The sequence below is a fragment of the Stenella coeruleoalba genome, assembly GCF_951394435.1.
Source record: "Stenella coeruleoalba genome assembly, chromosome: 9".
Classification (NCBI taxonomy): Eukaryota; Metazoa; Chordata; class Mammalia; order Artiodactyla; family Delphinidae; genus Stenella; species Stenella coeruleoalba.
In genome coordinates this window covers 26191649-26216595 of record NC_137155.1, presented here as the reverse complement: position 1 = coordinate 26216595, position 24947 = coordinate 26191649, and the positions used below count along the sequence as shown (strand labels likewise).

The following is a 24947-nucleotide window of genomic DNA, read 5'->3' as shown; positions in this document are numbered from 1 at the left end:
TCTGAATAAATGGCAGTAAAAATGGTTTCTATTGCGTAGGGCTGTTGTCTGGATTAAACTGGATTATATGTGAATGTGCCTTGTACAGTGCCTAGTATACAGAAAACAACAAATGAACATTTTTGTTATTATTATAGTAATCGTTTTTGTTCTATTAAAATGGAAATACCTTGAAGTGCAGTGCTAGGTGTTGAGGACCCTAATCAAGTGTTAAGAACAGGTCACCATCAGTGCCACCAGTAACTCCGAAATATGTGTTAAAACAGGCATATAAACCAATAAATTACAATGTATTATTGAGGTTTAACCATATAAACCAATAAATTACAATGTATTATTGAGGTTTCTCTTACATTTTTTAAAGATAACTAATTGGATTGCTGCCTTTTTAAGGAATTCTCTATAGCCTATAAGGAAGAGTATATAGGGAAACCTCTCAGGACCTACAAATTAAAGGATTTCTAGAGTTAGTCACACATAATAATTTCATTTTGCCATTAAAAGGGCATGAGAAATAGCACTGCTCTTTGATTAAAGTCAATTAAAGCTGATACCTGGTCACAATGCTTCTGCTTTTCCTTATTATCAAGGACCTAAAAGAAAATTAGAGAAAACCTAGTGTCAGTCAGAAATAAAGAACTTCAAAATTCTATAACATGTAAATTTTGCTCAAATTTTGTCTTTTTTTTTTCTTACTAATACAAAAAAATGGAAAAAGAAAAGGCCAGTTTATTGAATTATTAGCTATCTAAATGATGACATCAGAATGACATCGGCCAAACCTCTCTCAGGCAAGCGACTGGATTGGCTCCTGGCTGGTACTGATGGATAGGATGCCGTTCTCTGAACTACTCTCAATTACATACAAACCAGGAATCATTTAGTTGTCTCTTTTCCGTCATCCTCTTGAATCACTGAATGTGAGAAATAGTGAATCCAGACTTCTGGAATCCTCACAGATCTTGTGCATCATCTGAACGGACTGATCAATAAACACATCAACAGTCTTGGTTGTACAACCCATCAGCAGTGATGTGGCAGCGGCAGCAGTAGCTGGCAGTATTGGTGGAGCATTTGAGATGCTCTAGATTACAGGGTTAGCAGGAGTGGAGGAAGGATTAGTGAACCTGAAAGGCCATGACCATTGTAGAGAAAGTTTATCTTTAGTTCTAAAAAGGATCATCATCCTTGCTATTGTGATCTGTTGGTTGTTAATAGTTTTAATCATAATGTTCTTGAGATGTAGTACTTATTTGTTCACCTATAAATACTGTTCATGACATCATTTTTGTGTGCAAGGTTCAACTGGAAAAGCTAAGGGCATGTCTCATCCCATTCTAAAAGTGACATAGGGAATCACGTTACCTCTTACTTAGCCCTCAACTATCTGTATCTCTCTCTGGCTGAAATAAGTTTTAGTGACAGATAGGAAGGAATACAATATCAGTGACTTACTGATGCTTTATGTTTGTCTAAGAACCTGTTTCCCAAATCACAGTAAGTAAAGTGAGTACCGTTAGTTAAGGGAGACTATGTATGCTGTGGTAATAAATAAACCAAATAGTTTAACATATGTTTAGTTCCTGCTTATACTAACTTTGCTGTAGGTCAGGGTAACTTTCCAGGGCAACTGTCCCCAGTGTGGTGATTCATAATTCAAGATGCTTCAGTCTCATAGTTTCACCATTTCAATGTAAGGCCTCCTCCAGGACTTGAGAGAGACAGAAGAATTGCTTAGGAGTATTTCACTGCCTCGGCCTACATGTGATACACGTCACTTCTGCTCACATTTATTTGGTCAGAAATTGTCACATGGCTTAACATAACTGCCCAGGGGCTGAGAAGGGTAGGCTCCCATATTTATCTTCTGTCTTCCTGGGTAGGAAGAAAAGAAAGAATGGATATTCTCAAGGCCATTAGTAAATACTGTGTCCCACAATATGTGAGATAATTTTAAGTGGTGCAGAGAATAAACTTTTATAATTTTTGCTTGTGTTCAACATGTGTTTGAAAAATGTAAGTAGCGCACTGTGCCTATGAGGTCATGGCTTCATTTTATATAAATTTAAACTTTAATAGCAGACACTGTGTTCTTATGGTAAAAATGGTAAAAAGTGCCACACAGATGTCTAATGTTTTAATAACACTGACCGAAAAGAACCACTCTAAAACAAATTTCAGTACGTAAAACTTTAGGTAAACTGGGAGTACAAGGTGGGGCATTAGAATTTGCTCTTTTAGCAAATACCCTATAGCCTTCGTGATTCAGGAGCAGATAGTCATGGACCACATGCTGGGAAGAATTGTTTCAGAGGCCAGCTGCTCTTCTGCTGTTAAAATTGTTAAAATTGGGGAACCAGGGACAGAACCCACCATGGGGGAGCCTGGAACTCCTGATGAGTACTCAGTTCCCCCCTTTTTTTTTTCTCACTACTGTGTGTGACACTAACCACAAAGGGTTAAGGTTTTGGACAGAAATATTTGACCTGGCAGGCAATACCTTCAGAGCTGCCATTTTCCTTCTTACCTGGTTTTCCATGTTGTCTAAGGTTGTTCAAACTGGCAGTCTCACTCCTCTCAGATCAAATATAATAAAATCAATAGGTATTATTGCTAGTTCCAAAGCTCTTCCATTTACTGAAGCTCCTCGTTCGTTCACTGTTGGTGGTAAGTCAGTTTTGTTATTTAATTTTTTTTTTCCATTTCCATATTTTCTAAGGGAGCCTAGAAATCTCTCCCAAGGAGGGTGACTTTGATGTCCTGATTTGTCTGTAATAGTCTTGGTTGTCTGTGATTATTCATAGAAGACTCTTTTACTTTTAAAAAATGTTCTGTTTGGATGATAACTTATATGGTGACCCTGCTCCTGAGAACTCTTCTTGTTTTATTTTATGATGTGAATGAGTGATTTGGTCCCAAAGACCCTTCATTCCATTGCTAGTGGCTAGAGCCACATGGGGTTGGCTGAGGCTATGGTTAGCATTTTGAATAGTCATTTTGTGGGGACATCATCTGTGTGTTCTGTAGAGACTAGAGAGAAAGGTAGAAGGACATAGAAAGGAGTTAAAGGGAATAAGCAATGACATTGATGACTGAGGGATAAACCAAAGCACATTTCTGAGGAACCCAGAGGAGCTCATTATTCGGGCCCAGACTGCAACAGGTCCTAACCTTATCTGAAGGATGACATGTAAACACTGAAGGTGAATCTTGGTGTATAGCTCTATGTATGTCACTAACATTCATAACCTTTATCCCTGCATCAAGATTTCATGGTGTGAATTCTGTACCCCAATGAAATGGTTGTATCATCTTACATTGCCTCAGCTCCTTACTAGGGTTAGGACAGGCTCTGCACAATCTTAAGTGGAATTTCAGTTGCATGAGTGTAGCCACATATTTGTAATAAAAATTATATGCATCACATTTACTTTTTCTGGAACCCTACCATTAGATAACACATATAAAAGCTGCTATTTACTTTCTAGTTATTTCAATTCTGGATGAAAGTAAAAGAGGATTCCAAAGGTATATTATAGCACACTTAGAAAAACCTTTAGGTCTGTAGCTCATCAGACTGGCTTTTAAAATATGCAAGCGCCTACAGAGACCACCCCAGGTTAAAAGTATCTACATACTTCATGGTACTTTACTCTTAAATAATGTTTAGAGTTTGTTATCTTTTGTAGACCTTGGAAATCCAATTATTTATAATATCCAGTGACATTTACATTTTGCTAAATATACTCTGCTTGTAATAGAACATACTGTGCTTAGGAAAATGGGTATAGAATGCCTGGCTCTACATTTGCTTATATATGATGCAAAACACCAGGGTAAACTGTGTCATCTTTTTGTTATAAGTACATTATTTTAAAAACATAATTCTCAAGAGGTATCCTTAATCATTACCATGTAAAATGCAGAATGAGAAAAAGTTAGAGTTGAAATCGTTTGTTGACCATTTAACTTTCAGCTATCAAATCAAATATCCATTCACGTTTATTGGTACCTAAAAATAATACCATTCATTTCCATGCCAACAGCCACAGAGTGTTTGGTTTAGTTTTTGAGACTGATTGAAAGTAGATTGTAAGGTTGACCTATTGTGTTAAGCTTATTTACACAAACATAGTGTCTTGGAAAATAAACTCTGAAAGTGCATAGCAGTTGAATCCCAAGGTATTTTACATCCTGAGTTTTCTAATGTCTACTGAGATCTGTCCCATACAGAATCTCAAGTTTACCATAGTTATCTTATATAAGAGAAAAATCACCTTTAAAAGTTAATTATTCCAAAATTTGAGATGAAATTTATGACTTGCTTATAAAAAAGAACTTGCTTTTAATTGATTTGAAGAATTTGCCTCTGCAAAATAATTTGTTAGTTTTAACATATCTATGAAACAATCACAGGTGACAGTTTTTCAGGTTCTTAAAAAGGCTTTCCTTACAAAAGTTGAAAATAACATTTCTAAGATGTAATCAATAGAAAAAGCCAAAAATGTGAAAAAAAATACAATTTCAGTGGAAACACCAAAAAATCAGTTTGGGTACTGGATGGTGACAAATAGATTGTTTAAAACGAATCTGTATTTATTCAAGGGTTAATCTTGATGAGTGAACATTTAAAAGCCCTTCCTGACACTCCATCCTCTTGTTATACTTATTCTTAAGTAAGCAGCCTATGATGTATCATTCTCCCTCCTGATTCCCCTTTCCCATCAAAATGCGAACTTCTCTGCTGTCGCTGAGTGACGCGGGGCCGACAATACTGGGAGGGAGGGTGGGGCGAGGGCACGTGGACCAGAAACACTTCCTAGAAACAGCAAGTACGCGGCTCAACCCTGCCTGAACTTTCCCCGAAAACACAGCTCGCTGACAGAGCGGCATCCCTGCTGGGTGGATCCTGCAACTCCTAGAGGGAATGGCACTTCTTGTTTTTAATTAGCAAGGTGAAAGGTGAATTAAAACTAGCTGTTTGGCAAGTCAGCGCAAGAGGCTGACTTCTGAGAGGCTAGAACGAGCCAGAAGAGAACAGGAGCTCCACGGGGGAAGGCAGTGGGTGTGCTGGTGTGGTTGTTTTTTCTGAATGAACCGCTTGCAGAAGTGACTAAGAAAAAAAATATACAGTTTCTTCCTGAATCCACCGGCATAGTGACTGAAGAGAGCTCTAGACAGGACATGGCTCTGAAGACTCACTCCTTGGAATGTCCTCTTGCTCCCGGCTTATAAACAACTATCCTGGGGAAAGGCAGGTTTTACTTATCCAAATACAGCCTGACAAATGGCACTTTGGAACTGTGCTTTCTGATGACAACGCGTTCGATTTCTGACAAAGCCTCTCTCGCACGCTGCCCCTGGAGGGGAGTCCTAAGTAAAACTCACGCCGCCTGAAAGTGAGGATCGCTGGCGGCAGGCTGGCAGCATGGCATCTGCCGGGTACCTCATCACCTGGCTCCTGTGGGGCTACTTGCTGGAGCTCTGGACGGGAGGTCACACAGCTGACACCCCGCACCCCCGCTTACGCCTGTCACATAAAGGTAGGTCACCCTTTCAGATCCTTTTGTTAAAAAAAAATGAGAAAAAAATTAAAGTCATTTATTTAACATTGATTTTTGGTCTTCCCATACCCTTAACATACACCTGAAAATAATGATTGCAACACTGACCCAAGCTTCTAAGTACCTCTAATGAATAGGTCATACTTAACCACAGCTGAAAATTGTATAAAATCACAGCCTAACTTTGGAGATGTTATTTTTGTCTTGTAAATATTAGGTTTTGTTAATAAGTTCACTCACTAGCAGACATAACAGAAGAGGGTAGGAAGCAGGTAGTAAAGAGCCTTGAGGGGCTGAACCCACCAAGTTAGCAAAGGGTATTTAAATACCAGTTTATGCATTTTGGGAAGCAAGTACGTTGGGGAAGGACCGTAGAAATAGAGGTGCAATTGGTTTTCTGTTTTGTATTGTCCATAATGGGGATGAGAGGAGGAAAAAAGAACACTCCTGAGAATCAAAGTGATTCCTTGCCCATGATAACAAAGTCATCACCGTGTAATTAAAATGACTAACAACTGTTGTAAATGAGCTTTCTAGTTGAATTGATTATTGGAAATTTTTTTAATGTGTGGCAAAAAAAATATTAGCAATCCTTGTGAACTGATTTGTACTGATTAAAGTGTTAGATACTATTTACTAGCATCTATTCTTTTTAATGTAAATTCATAGTGCTTAACTGAAGGTCCATCTATCAGAGAGTGCTTAAATATTTTATTCTGCAGCTCTGTCTTGTAAAGCAGCATTTAGTCATAAATGATTAAAAGATAGCTTTTGCATCAGTAAAGCCAGTCATGAATAGGTTTGACGACTCTTCCTGTAAACAAACAACAAACAAAACCCACACTCTAAGAAAGTGACTTTGCTGACTTAAAAGTAACTTGGAATAGATTTTCAGGAAAGAAGTATTTATTATCATTAACCACTGAGACAGATAATAGATGGAATAGTGAGAATTACATAAAAAACATTTTTCCATTGTGTAAGCTTTTAAATTGTCCCCACTGTAGAAGGAAGTCTGTATTTTAAAAATATGAGTGTAATCTTTACTCAAAAAGGGAGGGCTCAAATTTATGACACAGTTGTTTTTTTTTTTTTAATTGACAATCATCAGTAGATTGGGCTATAGAAGTTTCTCATTTTTAGAACAGCTATAATCTATGGGTATTTTCTTAGTTTAAATAGATTTCCTATAGTACTCCCCAGTAGATAACATAAATTTAAGAAACACATTGACACTGAATTTGTGAAGTATTTAAAATATAGTGCCTAGAATTAGTATAATTCATTTGATTTGGGAAGATGTATCATGGTGTGTATCAAAATACATATTCCTAAGAAGTTAAGATCAAATATATCTAAATGTAAACATTTGATGTGATGGAATATGGACACATAAGGATGTCAGAAAAAAACCCATAATAATGGATTCTTTTTCTTATGTAGACAAGCGGATAAGCTGCCAGTTTGGGCAAGCTGCCATTCTGCTATGCATGGTATCAATCTTTTATACCTCATTACTAGGATACTTGTTTTTTGATAGCTCAATATCAGTATGTGTCCAAAGATACCTCATTTTAATATTTCATTGGAGAGCTTCTAATTTAGTCAGTGCATACCAAAACTCTGATGCATAATGTTACCATCAGCCTTATCTCCACCACATCTCTCTTAGTCAAAGGAATAACTGTAATTGATTTTATGAGTCCTGTTAAGTGGTGTGGGAGGACCACTGCTAGAAGCTATGGGTACACTAGACAGAAAACTCATGTAAGATTTCCTTTTGGCTTTTCTTAACCTTTTGATTTAAGGGCACTAGCTGAAAATGTGCAATATTGTGCTGTTATGCAGACAGTATAGAGTTACCTGAAAATAGAATGTTCCCACTTGTGCAGTTTAGTTAGCAAAGTCAGCTAAGAGAGCACAGCGGAGATGCAACCTGAAGCAACAATGCCTCCTGCACCGCAGGTGATTCAGTGGAAGAGAAGCACAGGACTGCCTGAACAGGGATATTCCATCCCTTTGATACAGTATGAACAGCACATTCACCTCTCTACACTCGAGACTCAGTGGACATTTTAGTGGTGTCTGAAAACTGGGGGCAGAATATTTTAGAGTATACTCTTCTGCTATCTTAAATGATATCCAAAATGGTACAATTTTAGTAGCAAGTAAATTAGGTGATTAGTATTATAAATGAGTGCATGGTCCTTAAAAATAAGAGCCACTGCTTATAAGTAATCTAGCACCTCTGCACTGCTGCCTGACCCCCAGTGGAGAAAGCTGGTAGGCTCCCTGGAGGTAGCCTACTGGATTCATCCAGGGATTCATTTCATAGCAGTGGTCCATGCCATATTGGAGAAAGACAAGCATCTTTCTTATATCTTCCATTATCAAGATGGTGTTGGAGAACACAAACCTCGTGTCACTTCCCAAAGAGGAGGAGAAAGTTTCATATGTTTACAAAGCTTGAGTTAAATTATATAAAAATATGTTCAGAAAAAAAAAAAAAAGCCCAGGAATTGCCCTTTTTCTCTCTCCTCCCTCCTTCTCTAACTCTGGAAGTGGCATGTTCTTTTTTCTTTTTCTTTTTTTTTGCGGTGCGCGGGCCTCTCACCGTTGTGGCGTCTCCCGTTGCGGAGCACAGGCTCCGGACGCGCAGGCTCAGCGGCCATGGCTCACGGGCCCAGCCGCTCCGCAGCATGTGGGATCTTCCCAGACCAGGGCACAAACCCGTGTCCCCTGCATCGGCAGGCGGACCCCCAACCACTGCGCCACCAGGGGAGCCTTGTTCTTAAACACAGCTTGAGAGGAGAAGACCATTAGGACCCAAAGGGAGAAAAGGCAGAGAGGGAGAGAAAAAAGGTAGAAAGTTGGGATCAGATACGGAGCATCTTCGAGCTTCCTCCCCACTACTCTTCACCCACAGTGGGATAATATTGAATTCCTCCCTCTTCTTACTGAATATCCACTCCACCCCAATATTAAGCAAATATGCTAACTTCAGGCAGGCCTTGTAGCTAAAAAGATGAAATATTTGCTCTTGTTGAGGCAATGCATATCTTTTAATGCATTTTATAGGTACAAGATAAATTGGGTTAACAAATAAAAACATACAAAGATAAAAATGGCAAGATTCTGCCCTGCCCTATAAGAATTTTCAGTCAAGATTTGAGTCCAGATTAACTATATCAGACAAGAATGTTAAAATTTATGAACAGTTAAGAATTTATAGCCAATACCCTAAAGAGGGTAGTTTGGGTATAATTCATACAAATTTATAATATTCCACTACAAGGATTTCTTTGAAAAATAGCTATGCTCCTCATGACAGAAATGAAGGAAAGAGAGAATAGAGGGCGAAGTGTCCTGGTGGATTCAGCCACTTCCCTTCGTTGATGTCTGTTCTCTCCTTATCTTTCATCCATCCTGCATTAATGGGGTTACAGGGAAGGCAAAAATAGCCTTCTTGATAATGGAGCTCAAAGAAGAAAAACACAAATGAGGAAAGCCCATGTCAAAGAAGGAATCCCAATGCACGTGGAAAGCCCCAGAAATTCAATCGAGGGAGGTTCCAGATAGGGTAGGTGTTCAAAGACCCAATGAGGAACTTCACAATTGCAGAAGCCAAGGAGAATGCCTGCTGATAAGCAGAGGATGTTCTCTCAGGATGTTTGATGAAAAGATAGCTAAATAAAGGAATGAATATGGCAGAAGATCATTGCTAAAATATGTTGATATTATAAATGTAGATTTGAGCTTTGAATACATATCCATACATATAGAACGTGGGCTAGCGAGTGTTAATTAGTCTATCTGTATTTGAATATTATAACCAATTAAATACAGATTTGTCATAGTTCAGAGAGCTCACATTTGAAGTCAGAGGTCTGTACTCCAGCTCTGATTCTTCCACTTATACTAATGGTAATTATCTGTGCCTCAGTTTCCTTAATTTGAAAATAGGGGTAGTACTGATATTTTCCCTGTATATCTCACTGGGTTTTTGAGAGGATCAAAATGGAACAATAATACTGTAAAAGCACTTTATAACCTAAAAATGATCTTATTAATGTTTCCTGAAGACTGATAGAAAATGAGAAGGTTAGAAGGAATCATGTCCTAAAGACATAAACTCTTGGGAAATGGCTTAAGTTTGGATATCAATAAGTCCTAGAATGATGCTAGTATAGATGACAGCAAAACTTGGTCTTAATTTGCATAAAACGTGTGATTTATCCTGATTGCATTCACTCCAAATCCCATTTCCATACCTTTGACCTCTAGTTATAATAACTTAGAAGATAATTACATCATCCGCGCATTTTCCAAGATTCATGGCCAATATTTTTGCAGTACAAGTGTGCATATATCTGTTTATTACACATACTTTTCACCACACATTTTAGAATTTTTTTCAGTTTACATTAAAAAACTTGAGATAGAATTCTAGAAGAGCGCAGTGATAAATAAGTTTTGAATGATCATCCTGGAGGCTGTGGTATTTATTTTCTATCCAGGGCCAATGTTATGAAGGCAGTGACTGAGCCAGTTTTTCGTGAACCAGCTCATAGCTTGGGTTTCTCAGCCAGTAACTAGGTATTATCAATAGTGACATTAGTCACACATCCCTGTGTGGTTAATAAATAAAAACTGGTCATAAGGCATGATTCATAAAGAAAGTAGTTAGATAGGACCCAGGGGTAAACACAAACCTTACTGCCCAGATCTCCATGAGGGGGAGTCAGTGAGAATTAAGTGGTGGATTTATTAAGAAACAGTTTATATTTAAAAAAAATAAAAAGCCACTGGGTAACATGAAAGGAATTACAATATGTTTTGTGGAGTTTAATTTACACAGAATATACTTTTTATAGAGGAAATCTATGTAAGGATTTTAGATAACACTATTTTTTGTATTTTTATATCTGCTACATAGAAATATTGCTTGTGCATCACAGAAATGCATCTGGAGACACAAAATCTTCTGAATGATTCTATGAATTATTTGTTTGGTTTTTTTTAATAAATTAATTTATTTTATTTATTTTATTTTTGGCTGCTTGGGTCTTCATAGCTGCATGCGGGCTTTTCTCTGGTTGCAAAGAGCAGAGGCTTTCTCTAGCTGTTGCGAGCGGGGACTTCTCTTCATTGTGGCGCACAGGCTTCTTATTGTGGCGGCTTCTCTTGTTGGCAGCACGGGCTCTAGGTGCTTGGGCTTCAGTAGTTGTGGCTCGCGGGCTCTAGAGCGCAGGCTCAGTAGTTGTGGCACATGAGCTTAGTTGCTCCATGGAATGTGGGATCTTCCCGGACCAGGGCTCGAGCCTGTGTCTCCTGCATTGGCAGGCGGATTCTTAACCACTGCACCACCAGGGAAGCCTGAATTATTTGGTTCTTATCTGTACGTTGAGTATGACAGTGAGAACACGGTTATCTTTAGTATAGAAATAGGGTGAGGGAAGGTCAGAGTTAGGAAAAGCAATAAATGAACTGGGCCAGTTTTGGACCAAAAAATAATTTAGTCACATAAAATCATTTCTTAAAAGTTTTGTGAGGACTGTGTTCTATCCATAATATAGAACCAGTACTTGTTCTTGACTAAAAAATACATGCAACAGTCATGTTGTCACAATGGAATATTCTTTTTTTTTTTTACATCTTTATTGGAGTATAATTGCTTTACAATGGTGTGTTAGTTTCTGCTTTATAACAAAGTGAATCAGTTATACATATACATATGTTCCCATATCTCTTCCCTCTTGCGTCTCCCTCCCTCCCACCCTCCCTATCCCACCCCTCCAGGCGGTCACAGAGCACCGAGCTGATCTCCCACAATGGAATATTCTTGTAAAAATTTATGTTGCTATATTATTTTGCTGTCCATGTCAGATTTGTCATTTAACGAGGGTATTTCATAGAGACCGCCTATCTTTCTGTCTGGTATGAGATCACTTGGTGGCCCCAGTTCTACGACCACATTATAAAGCACCAAACATCGGGTTGGTCATTGCTGGTGAAAATTATTGTTAACAATCTGGTGAGTCAGTTTTCTTTCATCAAAGATATCTACTGGAATCATCCTGGGGAGTTCTGAGTGGGAGAGCGTGCAAAGATTTACTCCTTTATCTTGTGTCTAAGACTCCTCTGTGGTTTAGTAGAGGAATTCAGTCTGCAGGAATCCAGAAATGGCACTTTGCGTGCATGCATGCCCCTTCATACATAGCCACCGTGGTATTTAAGTGTTCTGGTAAGTTCAGTCTCAGAGAATTTAAAAGAAAACAAAACTGAAATTATACCGCTTACAGCATTTTCCCAAAAGGTGCAAAGTAAAGATTTCAGTTATTCTCTTTGTTTCAATAGACAGGGCCAGTTGCTGTTAGTAGTCTTTAGTACAACATCTGACACTTTGGAATATTATATACATCGTACAAAGGATGATGATTATTTTAATAAAGAATTTTTTCACGGTATGGTTTTAAATAACATTTGAAGCGTAAGGGAAACTATCAATGTCATTAGTTAATTCTTGGGCTTAAGCAAGCATTATGCTTTGTACTCATGATAAGGATGATAATGACAAGACTAGATATTTTATCAGCTGTATTTTTTGAACTATTTAGGAAAAGGATATGTTAATACCCCATTTGAACCAAGTGTTACAATCTCTGATATTGGAGAGCATTTTCTGTCAAAGAATGTGATGATTTCAAGAACAGAAATGTCTGTGGAATTGACAACTTGATTTCCTGTTGCCCTGGTGGTGGCCAAAGCAATTGATTACTCAAGAAGTTTTCAGCCTGCCTTGGGTCTAATACCTAGTTCAGGATATTCCCACCATAAGGCCCCATTGTCCTGGTAACCTTGACTCTATAACTAGTGTAGAAAAGGAAAAGAGAAGTTCATGACTTGCCTGATTTCTGGGGCTTAGAAATATACTTCTCCTTCTGTCTTTAGTCATCACTGCTTTCTGCTCAAGGACTTAGCTCATAGCCTTGGCACAGTACATGTAGAAAAGTAGTTTAGGCCCAGGTTTTACAAAACACTCTCACATTCTACTATCAATAGCCTAAAAGCTCTAGACTTTGGTTGAGGCCTTCCTAATCTGAATGTTGCTTCCGGCTGTATGACATGAGCAAGTTACTTATTTTCTGAGTATGAATTTTCCCATCTTTAAAGTGGGATAATATATGACTTGCAACACCCTGAAAGAATTACATGAGATAATGCAAATTAGTGTGGTAAATACTTTAGCCTTAGGAAGCTTTTCATAAATTACTCAATGCATCAGAAGAGGTTCAGGGAGAATTAGCCTACTCTGGTTCCCTTTTTTATTCTAAAAACAATCATGAGTTAATTATTAACTTAACAACTTACAATAAGGGAAAATCTTTAGTCATCAGTTTTTTACTTGAAAGCAAAGGTTTTTAAAAAATGAAATCCAGCTCTTATTGGAGTAGATGACTAGAAGTAACTAGGGATATTGGTATCTCTCATGCTTGTAAGTTACTGTAAGATTATTTTGTTGATAATTTAAGGAAAGTTGGAACTTCATCTGATGGCACCTTGGAGACAAGAGACCAAAGCCTTGAAATAAACAAAAGTTACTAACAAAGGTAATTGTAGGCCTGGCTTTGTAAGGCACAATAGAACAGATACTACTAAGACCAGATCACACTGTCAAAAGTTCAACCAGACAGTGTCCTGTAAGCAATCAGCCCAACATGCATTGTTTGCTTTGAGAGAAAGCTTTCCATTCTGCCTTCCCCTGGACCCACACACAGGTAAGGTATCTGCTGCAGAGCATGGTTCCTTACCCTTAGTAGGTGTTCAATCAATGCTCGTTGACTGGGTGTATGAATAAAACAGAATGATTTAGAGCAGTGTTTTTTAAAGAAATGTCTGATTCCAGGGGTGGGGTGAGGAGTACCAAGGAAACCAAGGAATCATGAACAACTATTTATGGCTCCTTTGGTGAAACATACATGAAGAGGAAGGCTGGGGCTTTCTCTGCCTATTCACCTTCCTTCCCCTCAAGCGTTGCATTGTGTGCAGCAGCTGGGGTCTCCAGACACCCTCCTGACAGGTCAGCCATATTCTCTCATCTATAATCAGTCTTCTTTTGAAAAAAACAAAACAACTACTTGGTGGGCTTCCCTGGTGGCGCAGTGGTTGAGAGTCCGCCTGCCGATGCAGGGGACACGGGTTCGTGCCCCGGTCCGGGAAGGTCCCACATGCCGTCCGCCTGCCGATGCAGGGGACACGGGTTCGTGTCCCGGTCCAGGAAGATCCCACATGCCGCGGAGCGGCTGGGCCCATGAGCCATGGCCGCTGAGCCTGCGTGTCCGGAGCCTGTGCTCCGCAACGGGAGAGGCCACAGCAGTGAGAGGCCCGCGTACCGCAAAACAAACAAAAACTACTTGTTGATGCTCTCGTCATTCCTGGATGATCACTACAACGCCTTCCTTTTCTTCTCTTCTCACTTCTTTCTTTAACTTCTCCTCCGTGTTGTGTCACCACCACCCCACCTCTTTTTTTTTTTTTTTTTTTCTTGGCGGTACGCAGGCCTCTCACTGTTGTGGCCTCTCCCATTGCGGAGCACAGGTTCCAGACGCGCAGGCTCAGTAGTTGTGGCTCACGGGCCCAGCCGCTCCGCGGCATGTGGGATCTTCCCGGACTGGGCACAAACCCGCGCCCCCTGCATCGGCAGGCAGACTCAACCACTGCGCCACCAGGGAAGCCCCCACCGCTTTTTGTCTTCACCTTGCTTCCTTCCAAAGAGATATTTTGATTTCTTCCCTACCTTAAGCCAAAAATGAAATTAAAACATTTTAAGTAAGTGCTATCTATTTATTGGTCCTCAGTTTACCTGAGTATTTCTTTTGTTGTCTCATTCAATGAACAGAAGACATGACGTTTGAATTTAAAAGAAGTTTAACTGCGTTCATTAGGCATTCAAACTTGGTTGAAATTCATGACTTAGGAAATAATGAAATATTAAATTAATAGCTTACTAGCCACTTGGACAGCTTGTCCTGTTTGTCTAGCCTGAGTTTCCAGTGGGAGGCTGCTGTTCCCAGCACCGTGGCACTGTGGGGACTGGGAAGGGAGAATTAGGGTCCTGAGCAGGACAGAGCAGGGCCTGCCAGCCTGTCCCCTTTGTGGCTAAACTTGCGTTAAGTGTAAGAATATTATTTATATAAACCTGTCTATTTCCATGTAGTTTTGCTTTGTGTTCTCTGAGTTATGATTTTTAACTCGTTGAAACCAGAATAGACAGGGGGTTTTGTTTACAGGATAGAGCAGAAGAGTAGCATCCCTAAGGGTACGTCTCAGTGGTGATTTTAGGTGGCTGGACTAACTCCAGAACCAGAAAAGAACAACAGCAATGAAAATGGGAATAAAAAAGGGAGAAAATAAGGTCAGCTGGGGACAGTGACCTTTTGCCTCCTGACCAGTTTCCTCTCAGGAAATGATGGGAACCGAGGAGAGCTTTAAATTCAAAGCTCGAGATACACGGTAGAACTAAAGCTGAAGAGGAAATGTGCTGACAGCCTTGCACATAGCTATTCACTCCTGCTGATTACTTTTTTCCTAATCCTGAGTCAAAAATGTATTATGGTCCATGTGATTTCGGAGATGGTTTCCAATTCTAGAAGTGTAGGACTCCTTTCTTCTCCTCACCAGACCTCCCAGTGTGTCTAGTTTCTCCAGAACACTTTGAACATTTTATTAGGAGACAGCATGTTCTAGTGGAAAGTTTGTATGGATTCACAGTTTAAAAATCCTAGATTTGAACCTACAGCTTGTCCTATTTGATGTCTATTATTCTTGCTAAATCATTGAACTTCTGAGGCTTACTTTCCTCATAAGTGCACAGAGACTAATTTCTATCTCGTGATTGTTGTAGAAAATTGAAATGTACCGTGGAGATGTAGAATATTGTATAATAATGGCTTATAATATTCTCTAAGTTATGTACTTGTCTTTAACTATATTTTAGGATCCTTGAGGGCAAGGAGCAGTTTTTTGGTGAGACCCTTGTGGACAGAATAAAGTGACTTAATCAGATCATTCCTAAAGTCTGGGTGTTTAGTATCTACTGAAAAAAACAAAAGACAAAAAAAAAAAGAAAACTTTTTCTTGTTGTTTTTGGCTTCCATGTTATGGTCAAAATGACAAAATAAAGACTTATTTCTTTAAGAGCTAGAGCTAATGCTGAATAATTAACCCAAGAGAGCCTTAGTTGAATTTCACTGCAGAGGAGATGATGCTACTTGTGATTTTCTTCTGCTCTTCGTCCAGAGTAGGGGCAGAGAGGAGACTGAGCTGGGATTAAGCCAGTGCTGTACAAAGTGTCCTGGCAGCATCAGCATCCCCTGTGAGCTACTGAGTTAGGCTTACTGAGTCAGTGATTCTGGGGCTCAGGAATCTGTGTGTTTTTTTTTGGTTGTTTGTTTGTTTTTTGCGTTATACGGGCCTCTCACTGTTGTGGCCTCTCCCGTTGCGGAGCACAGGCTCCGGACACGCAGGCTCAGCGGCCATGGCTCACGGGCCCAGCCGCTCCACGGCATGTGGGACCTTCCCAGACCGGGGCACGAACCCGTGTCCCCTGCATCAGCAGGCAGACTCTCAACCACTGCACCACCAGGGAAGCCCAGGAATCTGTGTTTTAACAAGCCCTGCAGGGGATTCTCAATGCACATTCGAGCATGAGAGACACTGGGCTAAGTGTTTGGGATGATGCTACAAAGGAGCCTCACTTTCATATTAATGTTTTCATTTTTTTTCCTCCCTTCAGATCCATTACCCAGGCTAAGGTGTCATTTATTTAAATTACAGCCTTGGTCTTCATACATATATTTAAATTCATAAATATCTAACTATTATACCATTCTCTACCTATTATTTTTTCTATTACATAAGATACAGTATATATAGTTATTGATAATAATTTAACATATAAATTAAATTTGTTTTTAATGATTATTCTTGGTGTAAATTGTGACACATGGTGCTATCATTGAGTTCAGATAAGAAAACATTTAATGTTGATGGATTGTGGAAAAGCATTTTGTAAGATTCCAGGTGTCGTTTATCTCTCAACAGAAAGTTTTCTTGGACTAATGAAGTTAGGTGCACTTCATTCCTCAGTTATACATCCTAACCTTTCCCTTAAGGGATACAGAAGTTTCTATATCTTTTTTTTTTTTTTTTTTAATTTTATTTATTTATTTTTTTTTTTGCGGCACGCGGGCCTCTCACTGTTGTAGCCTCTCCCATTGCGGAGCACAGGCTCCGGACGCACAGGCTCAGCGGCCATGGCTCACGGGCCCAGCCGCTCCGCGGCATGTGGGATCTTCCCGGACCGGGGCACAAACCCGTGTCCCCTGCATCAGCAGGCGGACTCTCAACCACTGCGCCACCAGGGAAGCCCTCTATATCTTTTTAATATTTATTCATTCAATCATTCACTTATTCCGTGACTATTTGTTGACCTTCTTCAATGTATTAGATACTGAGCATCATGCTAGGAATTTTAGAATAAAAAACACAGTTTTCTAAATGAAATGTGGTATCCTGGGTGGTATCCTGGAACAGCACAAGAATATTAGGTAAAAACTAAGGAAATCTGAACAAAGTATGGGTTTTCGTTAATAATAATATATCAATATTGATTCATTAACTGTGACAAATGTACCACACTAATGTAAACTATTAATAATAGAGGAAACTGGGCTTGGGTATATGGAAACTTTTTATACTAGCTTCACAACTTTTCTGTAAATCTAAAACTATTCTAAAATAAGTTTATTAAAATACACACACACACACACACACACACACACACACACACACACACACACACACACACACACACACACACACACACACACACACACACAGTGCCTCTACCCAAACCCTTTCTCCCAGAAGCTTAAGGTCTAGTTGTAAAAAGAGACAAGTCATGATAAAGCAGGATGTTTTTTATACATACTAAAAGTTAGAACAAAGTGCTATGGAAACATAGACTTGGGAATGAAAAAAAACAGAGCTCAGCCTTGGAGATGAATAGGAGGAGACTCGGTAAGAAGCAATAAGCAAACTGTCTATGTGTCTTAGGCTGTCCAGCCACCATGCCTGCCATCCTTCCACTGCCGTCCCCTCTGCATATAATGCACTGTATCCTCCTAGAAATGCAGTTAGCCTTGAATATCTGATTGACTGAATTCCATTGTATTCATAGCTTTACTACTGATAGAATCATGAATGTTCTTTACTCATGTTGTTGGCTTCATTTCTATATGACTTTAAGGAATTGTCATTTTCTTTGTATGACTAATATATGATTAATGCACATTCATGAGTAGATTTTGAAAGTTTTGAAGGCAAGTATATTGCATTTTATTGTTTGAATCCTTAGAATCTAACCAATTTAAGGTACTTAATGAATTTACCTAACCTATTTCACTTAATGTAAAGAATTTCATTATGTCTCTTCACATTAGTATTACCAATCTTAATTCTTTTGTCTGATGCCACATATAACTAGATTCCTAAAAAAGATGACAGAAAATGAGCTGTTGGAGCTTGGGGGAGCATTCAGAAATCAGGAAAAAGGATGGGAATACTTCTCTTCTGCCCCTGCTCGAAAATGTTAGGCGCTAGTTGGCTTCAGGTTTTGTTGCAAAAGCTATGAAGAGAAATTCAGAACGGCTTTAAAATTTTTCAGAAAATATCCATATTTTATTGAAAGATAGTGTGAAGCTTTTGCAGAGAGTGGTTTGAGTTCATCTGGGCCATTACATGATCAATGTCCCATTTCAATCACCTTTTCTTCCCATTTGCCCCTGCTGTGATCTTCCAATGTCCAATGTAGCATTTCATTCATGTCTAGAGTGATGAACGATGAAGAGAGACAACTAATGCATGAAGTCAGTGACAAAGCAGAAAGCAAAGGGAGGGCTTTGAAAACGTAGCAACTTATCCTACACCTTTGTTTGTAAGGAATGCCCTAAATGACCAAAAGCAAGAATGCTTTTTGTTTTTATCAGTTTATCCCTGTGAGAAGGTTGTTTTACAAATAATTTGACTATGCTGCCTTTTTGTTTTGTGAATTTATCATTGAAAAGCGTAGCTGTAGGTAATGATATTGTGAGAAGAATAAGGAATAGTTACCAGTTTTATAATTATGGTTAGTTTATGTAAGGTGTTTTCCAAACCAAGTTAATTGGGAAAGAACCAATGAAAAATTCACCTAAGATTTTATTATGTATAAGCCTTATAAAAATTGACAGTATATTTTGAAATGTTGTATCCTTGAATTTTTGTTTGTTTGTTTTTAGCACCGTATGAATCCATCAGATATGATACACCTAACATAAAAGAGGAAGTTAATGGACATAAACAGAAATGTTATAAGTAAAGTTAATTCAGGAGAAAGCGCACATTTGTCACTGCCCCTTACTGCTCTAAGGAGAAAATAAATATGGAAATGGGAGGTGCTTGATTATTTTATTTTTAGAGACTAAATCCAGTTGTCAAAATAAATGTGTAGAAAATAAGATCATTTTGATTGTTTTGAGCAAAGGCAAAACTATATGTTTTGTAAAGAAAACATTAGGAGAAGTAATGGAAAATAAAAATTGAAATAACTCTGTCATTATTGATGAAACTGATATAGCTAATTTTTCCTTATCAAAAGCAAAGTAGAAAAAAAGGAAATGCAAAAGAAATTTCAACTTTGACATTATCACAATGCATAGATGCTATACGTATTTCAGGTCAGATGAACGATATCTGACGGATACTTTACAATTGCTTAGAATGTGTACTAGAATATTGAGTTTGCTGGTAGTTTTAAGGGTCTGCATAAACTTGAGTTAACCATATGGTGTATTCTTAGAATAGTCATACCACCCCATGTTTAAAATTTAAATTAAAAAGAAAAAAATATTTTTTTCAAAGTCAAATGTTAGAATTTTAGTGGTTGGCATGTTCAACTACCCATATAATTGCACCTTCCCATTAGTAAAGGAACACAGAATACTCCCTTTTTTGTTCATCCAGAATGAAAGAAAAGAAAATACAGGACTTTGAAATACTGGAATGGACATTATGAGTCACCCCAAAATATCCATTTTATTACTATATTGTACCAGTTATGGGAAGTTAATATGTTTAAACTTCAACACCTTCATATATTTTGACTTCCTAGTAATTCCCCAAAGCAAAATTCCCTTGCAATAATATTTAGATAACCATAGAAAGAAGAAAAATATTACAGTTAAGTCAATTATACTTATAATTAAAAGACTATAATTGTATCTTTGTCGTTATAATTCTCAGAAATAAGACAAAAGTTATGTACTGGGCACTGCTTTTGACAGATTTTTTTGCCAAATGTTTTTTACTTGCTCCAAAATGTGTATTCCCAAACTGAAGCCTGACATATTTTAGGATTGTAGAAGAGTTTTTCATATCTGGAGAAAAAATTGGAAGTCTCTAAGGCTTCAATAAAATTGAACAAGAATAAAAATGAAAAATAAAATTAGAAAATTGATACTAATGAGACAGTCTACATGCAAATCAAGCAGTAATCACTCAGAAACACATTCGATGCCTATTATAATCTAGGTGTCAGGAGATGTAAAATAAATAGAATACTAGGATTTTATTAGATGCAGTTATGCTTTGGAATATGTGATTATGTTTACTATGCATTTACATTTCTATATTAGTGAACTAGGTGACAGCAATTTTTTTTTAGATTGGAAATGACATTTGTCCTTTTTAGTCTGCTAATTTATACCCACTATGTAGTTAGAACAGACAGTGATATTGCTTAATTTTTGAATGCCCAGAATACCGGGAATATGAGAAAATATAGACAAAATTTGTCATTGGGAAGTTTTGCTCTTGATGGAATAAAACTCTTGCCAGCAAAGGCAGTAGTGTAGGGAACACTTTCCCCGTGAATGGTTTGTGCAATACTGTAATTTGGTTGCTGACAGCACTGCTCCATTTCACTTGTGAGGCTCCCCCAGCTAGGCTCCAAGTTTCCATTCACACTGCTAGCCACTGAAATTTCCCTTTGTCTTCACTGAAGATTTTTTCCCCTTAACAAATAGGCCCAGCTGCTACTGCAGCCGGTTGCCCACACTCCCCCGTACCGCTCTTGCTGAGGATGGCAGCCAGAGTAAAGAATAACAGCTGGGATTGGCTTACTTTGGCATCTAAATAATTTTGGGTGGGTCCATTCCTAACTTTATTATTTCATTTAATTTGCTAATCTTTCCTTCTGCTGAACTTTTAAAGCATTGGCAAATAATGTTTTTCCAAAATGTTTTCCTCATCTGGATGTGACTCTTTTATACCTGGCTGCTGAAAATGATTCATTCTGCACATTGTTATTTTTTCCACTTTTAAGCACCATTTAGAAAACAAATGCAGCAGAAACTAATTTATTCACGTGATCTTGGAAAAGTTACTTCACTTTTTCTGACTGGAAGAGGTGGATGATAAGTAGCACCTATGTCATTGATTGTCTTTGATAAGGATTAAATGAATGAACAGTTGAACGCATGTAGAAGAGTGATAGAAAGGCAAAGAAAGAGAGGGAAAGAAGGGCAGAAGAGAGCACATGAAAGCAAGAGTGGAGCAAGAGGGAGGGGAGTGAGAAAATGAGGGAAGGAGAGGAGGAAGGAAAAGGGAGGGAGGGAGGGAGGGAGGAATCATTGCTGGAACGCAGAAAATCCAATAACTCTACTTACGCAATTAAGACATGTATTTAGCACTTAGCATTTTATATATCTTATTCCATGTTCCTTCCCCGCAAAATCAATAATTAGAAAAAGACTGGAGTTTAGGAAAGCTTGTGGAATTTTACCCAAATCAGAGAATTTTATTGAAGGTCGGAATTTCAGTGACTTAATTGTATCTGTGGCATCCAGACAGGTGGTCAGACACATTTTTTCATTTGAATTTGTACATTCTCATGGAAAGGGAAATTACTGCCTGATAAGAAGGTCTGTTCCATTTTTGACTGTTCTGATAAGGAGAAAGTGTTTACGTACCTAATCCCAAATCTGACTTACTGTATCTCCCACATTTTAGCCTTGGTTCTTTCCTCTAATGCCATAAGGTCATAAGTCGTAACAGACCTCCAAATGTTTAAAGATAGTTCTCATGCCCTTAGGTCATGGGTGAATATTCTTCATGCCATGATTGTCCTGACTGATATCAGCATTCTGATCAGGTTCCTGTTTGTTAATTTCCCCCTTAAACTCGAGCACCACAGTCAACACTCAAGAGATCCCCGACTTGTTCACGGAACTGTGGTGCTGCTAACTGGTGACTTTATTTATGAAAGCCACCTGAGTTGACAGCAGCTTATTTGACAAATATGCCAGCCTTTTGGTTTATGTTGAAATGACTGTCAGTTTTTCCAAGGGTTTTTCACATAGACTCTAAGCCAGCTCTTTCCTTTATTTCACATGTGTGGTTTATTTGTTGAAGTTAAGGAAAACTCCCTCCTACTCTCTCCAGTGTAGAATGTGAATCAGAAGCAGAGTAACAGCATGTGGTGCCCTGCCTGGACAAGGACATGAGCTCTGGAGTGAAACATTCCTAATTGCAGACTATTTTTGCTGTTGTGTGTTCTCACTTAATTTTCTTAACATCCGTGTGCACATTTATTGTCTTTAGGAAACTAGCTAGTTAGGAGAGATGAAAGTTGCATGCGTTGTAGAAATTCTTTTAAAGTATTTTAAAATTTTAAAATATTTAGTGGGCTCGTTCTAAAATGTCAGTATTTGGAAGAAGTGTAATGCACATAAAAGACAATTTTTAAATTAGAATATATAAAATGTATGCTTTTGGCTTTCAAGGTTGGTGTAGACCAATAAATGTAATTGCTGATTTTCTTTATAAATATAAAATAATTTGTATAATTATAGTAAATGAAAGGTTCCTTTGAAATTCCTTAATATGAAAAAATAAAACAGTCTTCCTTCACTGCTAAAATAAACAGGAGACTTTTAAATGTCTTAACAATTTTTATTTAAAAAGAATCTGGAATGGTCACCACAACAGAATGGCAGAATTAAAATACCATCATAGCTGTGATTGCTTAATTTTGTAACTTTAATTTGCTGTCATTTTGTAGATTTGCCAGTCTCTCTGGGTATTTGTAGAATGTCCTGTAATTTGAAAAACGAGGCATATGATTTTTCAGAATAATGTTTTTCATTAACTCCTTGTAAGTCAAATGGTAAGCTGTGGAAAAATAATTCTGCAGAAGACTTTATATGTTAAAAATAAGCATCATTAAAATTAAATTTTAAAAAACCTATATATATGTGTATATGTATGTATGTATGTATATATATATATATATATATATATATATACACACACACACACACATACATTTTAACCAAACTTGTTCTGTTCTTGTTATAGGATTCACTTTATCAAATGCTCTTTTCCTATATCACTGTATTAGTTTATGACCTGTTTACACTTTTTTGTAGTTTTGAATGTAGAGGAAGAATGACTCTAAGAATAGCGTTGAGTCAGGTGGTCATTGAGTTCAAAGAACACTATATATTCAATCAATTTATATGCCTGGTCCCACTAATGTTTTTATGGTCCATCTGCTTTATTACAGTAGCCTCCTGACTGATATCTTTTTGTCAATCCAATCTACTCTTCATACTACAAGTAGAGTGATCATTAAAAATGCAAATCTTACTCATTTCAACTCCCCCCAGTAAATATTTAATGGAAGAGTAGACATGGAGTTTTAGAGAAAACACACTCCTCTTGGCATGGTACACTAGGCTTTTTGCGATGTGAACCCTGTTTATTTTTCCCCTTCTTTTTGCTTTGCATCTTTTTTGAGTTCCAATCTTCAGTGATACTGAGCTCCATGATTTTCTGGCCACCTGTCAAGCTTTTTCTTGCTCTGGACCTTTGTATATTGCTTCTTCCTAGAATGCCTTTTCCTTTTGTCTCCATTCTCCCTTCCTGTGCTGCTTACTCTTAATGTCTGCTCATTTTTAGGACTCGATTTAGACATGGTAGGTTTTTCCAGTCATCCTTTAACCTCCACAGCACTCCATGCATACTTTACAACAATTATTTACTGTATTCCAATTGTCTCTTAATCTATTAAGTTCACTAGGATGAACTCGTTAGGAATAGGGGCAATATTTTATTCATCACTATGTCACAAACACATATCACAATATCTAGAAAATAGTAAGAACTTATTAAATATATGGGTGACTGTGTTGTGTTATGGTCAACCTGTCTTTTCTGGGTGCTCGTTCTACCCAAGAAACATGTGGGAAAAGCTAAACTTCAATGGCACGAAGGAATCTTTCTCTACCCTAGGAGGGCCATAGATAGCCTGTTCCCAGACAACTCCAAATTTATTCACAAATACGGTATCCATAAACTTAATCAATTTTAGGTTGGTGTTATTTTTTTCTTGTTGTGGAAGAATACTTTTTAGGGGCTACTCTACTATGTATGAATTCCAGATCATCGTCTTTGTTGGATAAGATCTACTACATGAAGCTACCTTTTAAAAAACCCATCAAACAGTGATTTATAATTTCCTCTTTCATAAAATCACTTAGTTACCAGTGTATCCAAATTACAAACTCTGGTAAAGGAAATGGAAGCTCTTTATATTCTATGACACAGTTATGGAAAAATATTTGCTGTGGTTAGTTTCATCCCTTTATGGTTAACCTCCTAAGGGCATTTATTGGCCCTCATATATGAAATGGAAATTGGTCATTCTCAAAGGAGGATTATATATATTCGATAAATTCCACTGCAAAGTGAAGATTATATAGGAATATAAAACATAAAAGATATAAAAATATTTTAATGATGAAAAGGAATTTATTGACTATAAAATATTTTAAATTATGCTAAAATATATTTTACACTTTGTATTTCCTATTTAAAATATTCTTAACATATATTTTGGAATTTTAACCAAAATAATGTTTAAGATGAAGAATGTAAATAGTGTGAATTGGATTTTTTTTTTTTTTTTTTTTTTTTTTTTTGCGGTACTCGGGCCTCTCACTGCTGTGGCCTCTCCCGTTGTGGAGCACAGGCTCCGGACGCGCAGGCTCAGCGGCCATGGCTCACGGGCCCAGCCGCTCCACGGCATGTGGGATCTTCCCGGACCGGGGCACGAACCCGTGTCCCCTGCATCGGCAGGCGGACTCTCAACCACTGCGCCACCAGGGATGCCCTGAATTGGAATTTTTGAAGAATATTTCTTGACAGAGCTGGAATCTCAGATCTCATCTGGGCCTTGAAGGACAGGTAGGACTTCAGGAAACAGAGAATGAAGAGGAGGGT

At 38.0% G+C, this 24947-nt stretch overlaps 1 protein-coding gene across 2 annotated transcripts in view; it reads left to right on the top strand.

The window, feature by feature from the left end:
- Window positions 1-24947, top strand: part of SEMA3E (semaphorin 3E) — a 568411-nt gene that overhangs the window by 138126 nt on the left and 405338 nt on the right. The window lies entirely within an intron of this gene.